General features: G+C 48.4%; 1 pseudogene; it reads right to left on the reverse strand.

Moving 5' to 3' along the window:
• Positions 1 to 2,122: 2,122 nt before the first annotated feature.
• On the reverse strand, positions 2,123 to 3,928 carry LOC118905775 (annotated as a pseudogene).
• Positions 3,929 to 5,414: the final 1,486 nt, after the last annotated feature.

The raw sequence follows: 5,414 nt of genomic DNA on the forward strand, positions 1-5,414 counted from the left end.
CTGACCACGTGGTGGTGCCCTGGGAAGGAACGTCCTGCTGGAAAGCCCTCCATTCCTGCATCCCTTGTCTCAGGCCTTCTGGAACAGTCCTATTTTCAATATTCTGCCTGTGACGGTGACTATAAACCATCACATGTCCCAGAAACTCCAGTATGCCCACATTCACTCCATACCCCTTTGAAAGCCTCTTGATCTTGGAAACAGAATAAGGATGTTTTGGCAAATATATTCTGACTTGCGGTTCGTAAAGATATGGGCAAGCTGCTAGGGCTTTATCCAACTCTGAAGGTCTGTAACCCCACATTTATCAGACAAGATTAAGTAATCATTTTAGATTATCTAATGACATAGTGGCAGAATAGGAGCTAGAACCAAGGATCTGACTTCTCTTTGGATGTTATTTGAGGCTTTTAGAAATTCTGGCTCAAGAGGGGCCAGCTACCCATGATGAGATACAGGAATCATCTCTTGGTTTGGAACAAGCTCTGCCTGCTCCATTCTGCAGGTCTTTACTCATCCCTCCCCCCTCCTCAACACATCTCCATAGTGATGGCTTTCATCTGTTAGTTCGGATGCCCCTGGCACAGTATGAGACCAGACAGAGTTCACTTCTGGGCTGAGCTGGTGTTTTTCCACAGGTGAGCTCTCAGCTGTATGTATATCCATCTACCCTTGGCAAGGACGAGCCCTGGTGCAATCCAGTGTCCCTAAGCTAGTGGTGTATTTGGAGAGTCTGCTATTGCCTTGGAGGCTGTAAGTCCTCGAGGGCAAGGCACACGGAATCATTACTCTGAATCTTCAGGCAGCTGATAAGGTGTTACAGCCTGCAGGCATTGGATAGATTTTTGGTGTTTGCTTCTCTTCTCCCACATGAAATCTCAAGATTCCGTCATCTGGGGAGTCAGTTCCACCTGGTCGCTCCTCTTGCAAGCTCAGCTTCGGGAAATAGGGAGCGTGTCTTCCCACATACGGCTCTGTTTTCAACTTAATGTGTTTATGTGAGTACCTAGAAACCATGGTGACAGGCGCCACAGAAATAGAGAGAAAGAGCAGGGAGGTGGAATACAGAAAGGGAGGACCCCAAACACCAGGGGGCTGGAAGAAGTGTCTTTGTGACACCAGTGTTTATTTTGAGCTGGCAGGAGTATTTATCATGTCTTTGTGCACAGCCTCGCCCCCGGGAACGTAAATGCCATCCACTTCCTTATGCACTTACATCCTCCTGGTCTCCAGAGGAGGAGAGACGCTGCATTCAGTGTATAAGGATACACATCATTATCACTACTTCTTATCTTTGTGTCACTTGTCACTTTTCAGTGCATGTTCACGCACATTACTTCCCTCATTGGATCCTACCCCAGGGCAGATAGTATTCACTCCTATTTTTCTGATGAATTTGATGTTCAGACTAACTTGTCCAAAGTCACATGGCAAGTCAGGGGTCAGAGCTAACCTTCAGCTCTGCTTCCTCGAGCGGGCTTCCGTCTGCTAAGATTGGGCTGTGCAACGATGGAAATTCAAAGCAGGCAGGACCGATGGCTAGTGCATTTTGGCCAGTGTCATTCAGGTTAGAATGTGCTGTGTGGAGTGATCTGAGTCATGGAGTGACAGCTGGTGCTTCTGCAAGAAGCCCACAGAAAACGGTGATTGGCTGCAGGAGAAATTTTGCTAATTTTATGTCCCGAGACAAAGGAAAAGGTAAACCATAAATGGACCCTGTTTTCAAGGCCGACGGCTCCTTGCCAGCACAAGTGAACTTCGGTGCTCTCAGCTTGATATGCTTGTGCTGGTCCTGAAAAGGGCCACACAGATGTCTCTATCCCTCCTCAAAGCAGGCTGAGCCAAATGTGACAGGAAATAGAGTACTGGGCGTGGTTGGGCATGTTCCAACTTCATATCTATGACCCCCTTCACGCACGTCTGATGTAGCTGAACGGTGCTGCCTACAAGTCCTGCACCTTCTTTTTCTCGTGTTACCGAGCAGGACCCTCTGAGGCCTTCCTGAGTCACTTCTCCCCCGTCCCCCGCCTGCCTATTGTTTGATTTGCATAAGCGAAGGTATAAGTTCGTATGTCTTGAGAATGAACTGTGGATAAGTTTGAACCACCAGAAGGATTTTTCATCATTGCTGAAGCCATTTTATAACGTAGAAATGTCTTTTTCCTATTTTAAGTAACCGAAGTCCATTCTTAAGAATACATTGTCCAACAACTAAAACAGTCTCAGAATGTGTTACTTGTCTGTGATTTATACTGATTCTGCCTTCTGTTATCATCTGATACCCTCGGGGTCCATTTGACATGGCATTTGCTTTGCAGCAGGTATCTAGGATGCTTGTTCCAGGGTCAAGAACTAATTCAGAAAATGAAGCTTCTTTTAAAAACTCTAAAAGAGTTTGATCAGACATGACCTCTAGCGCGTCTATGCTACTATGATAAAGGGCTTGTGTACACCTTTTAGCAGACTCCAGTCCTTCTTGTCTGCGAACAAGCTTTGTTACCTTTGCAGTGAGTCATTTCTGACCACCCCGCTTTTCTGGCTCGCTGACATGCAGCTACATTATGTGGTCAATCTCTGGAAGGGGCAGAAGAGCCAAGAGCTTCAGGGACGTTTCTACCAAATCATCTTGCTGCCTCACAAAGAATTGATACAATTCAAATGGAAATGTCTCATCTGTTTAGCCAAACAGCATTGCCAGCGGACTTTCCCAATTTTGCTCCAGTTGTAATTAGAGCAACAGATTCTAAATGTCTTCTCCAGTGAACTTACGGATGAACTCATATCCAAACATGATATCGCCCAGCTGATCAGATCCACCTAGTTGGACCCGGCATCCATGAGGCTAGAACAGGTAGTAGCAATCATAGGCCTGGAGCACCTGGTATTAAAAACTTGGCCAGGGGCTTCCCTGGTGGCGCAGTGGTTGAGAATCTGCCTGCCACTGCAAGGGACACGGGTTCGAGCCCTGGTCTGGGACGATCCCACATGCCGCGGAGCAACTAAGCCCGTGCGCCACAACTACTGAGCCTGCGCGTCTGGAGCCTGTGCTCCACAACAAGAGAGGCCGCGATAGTGAGAGGCCCGCGCACTGCGATGAAGAGTGGCCCCCGCTTGCCGCAACTAGAGAAAGCCCTTGCACAGAAACGAAGACCCAACACAGCCATAAATAAATAAATAAATAAATAAATAAAATAAATTAAATAAATAAAATAAATAAATAAATAAATAAATAAATAAATAAATAAATAAAAACACACAAAAAAAACTTGGCCAACCTCATGCGTTCCAGGCTCTTGAGCTGAGGCTGCATGCTCAGCCGGCTCAGCAGTGTGCCCCTGCGGAAGTGGCCGCCCACTGCAGCTAGGAAGTGCCCCAGGTGATACCTCTGGGACCACACCGAGGTGTCCAGCAAGGTGAAGCTGCCCTGGGTCCGCCCGTTAGTGAGGAGCTGCCGGTGATCAGCCGCCAGGGCCTTGAGCCCTTGCCGCAGGGCGGGCGCGTTGATTCGCAGGTGCTCTGCGTCCCGTGCCTCGCGCTCATTGGAACCACCGCTCGGGTCTCCCAGGCGCGCCGCGGCGCCTCCCACCAGCGCAGGCGTGCTGTGGCCTGCTCGCTGGGAGTGAGACAGGCCCAGCGGCGCCAGCAGACGCCCCACGTGAAGTGAGCCGGCCGTGGGGTCGAAGCCGCGTGTAGAGGATCTGGGGCACGTTGCCCGCCGCGCCGCGCCGCGGCGGAAGAGCTCTGGGAGCTCTCTCTTCATCACCCTCCCGGGGAAGAATTCCTTGAACAGACCCCGAGCCTTCTGCGCCACCAGAAACCCCTGAGCGCCCGTGTGGGCCTCACGCAGCCCCAGGGGCCAGACTCATGACCCTCCTCAGGTACCAAACCACCGACCCTGGGAAATGCACTGCAACATGGGCGCCGCCATCTTGGCGAAGCCCCAGGCTAAGAGGAGGAGGAGGATGAGGATGGAGATGAACACGATGAAGATGAAGGTGGTCCACCTGAAGGATGTGAGGAAGAGGAGGAGGAAGAAGAGGCGGAGGAGGAGGATGAAACGGTGCTGGTCTGGTTTGGTCTTGTCCGATCTTTGAGACGTCTCTGGTGAGTGGCAGAACCTCGAGCGTGCGGACACCAGGGTGTACTTCCCTACTGGGGTGCCTTGATTGGAGATTTTCCTTTTTTGGGGGGGCGGGGGGGGGGAAGGTGTAAGACTTGGTCACCTGGTTTTGAGCGGAGTGCCGCTTTAATTGGGTGTTGCCCTCTGTGCTGAGGAGTCCTTCCGCCGTCTGGCTCCGCCTGAGTGGTGCTGGGAAAGTCCGGTGAAGGCTGAGGCTGGGCTGTACCCCCGTTTGGGACAGTAGGTAGGTAGGAAATTTTCCATTCTCGTGCTAGGGAACTGCGACCCTGAGAGGCCATCGAGCTCTGGTTTATCTAGTTCTGGTCTGTTTCCGGTAACACCGGCCCTGTGAAAGAACAATGGGGAACCTGAAAGCCTGAATGATACTTTTAAAAAACAAGAGTTTCCGAGTATAGCTAGTGTGGAACAAAGTTCACTGGCCCGACTGCCCAGCTTGAGTAAACTTTGAAAGTTGGAATTTAGTGACAACATAATTTCTGGAGGCTTGAAAATCCTGGCAGAGAAATGTCCAAATCTTACCTACCTCAATTTGAGTGGAAACAAAATCAAAGATCTTGGTATAGTAGAAGCTCTGCAGAATCTTAAAAATTTGAAAAGTCTTGACTTGTTTAACTGTGAGATCACAAGCCAGGAAGATTATAGAGAAATTATTTTTGAACTGCTGCAGCAAATCACATACTTAGATGGATTTGACCAGGAGGGCAAGGGGGAATCGGTCCCAGGAAGGCTCCATAGGGTTCTGCTGGGTTACAGACTCAGTCTTAAATCTGAAATGATCAAAGGTGACTGGAAAGCTATAGAATATGGCAAAGAAGTGATTAAGGGACCCACTATTTAGAAAAAAGAGGGATGAGCCAATTTGGACTAGTTGGAGAGTAATTATAGGACCAAAAATCATGTTTTTATCTCCCAACTAGTTGACATTATTCAATAAAATCTTTAGAATTATTTTTGCACTTGGCTGATCTTTCGTTTTTAAAATTGTGGGAAAAAAAGCCATAAGATTTATTATCTTAAACATTTCTAAGTGTACAGTGTTAAGTATATTCACACTGTTGTGCAACCAACCTCCAGAACTTTTTAATCTTGCAGAACTGAAACTCTGTGCCCATTGAACAACTTCCCATTTCCTGCTGCCCCCAGCCCCTAGTTACTATGGATGTACTTTATGTTTCTATGAATTTGACTTCTCTAGATATCTCATAGAAGTGGGATCATACAGGATTTGACTTTTTTGTGACTGGTTTATGTCACTTAGCATAATGTTCTCCAG

The sequence above is a fragment of the Balaenoptera musculus genome, chromosome 13, assembly GCF_009873245.2.
Source record: "Balaenoptera musculus isolate JJ_BM4_2016_0621 chromosome 13, mBalMus1.pri.v3, whole genome shotgun sequence".
NCBI classification, from domain to species: domain Eukaryota; kingdom Metazoa; phylum Chordata; class Mammalia; order Artiodactyla; family Balaenopteridae; genus Balaenoptera; species Balaenoptera musculus.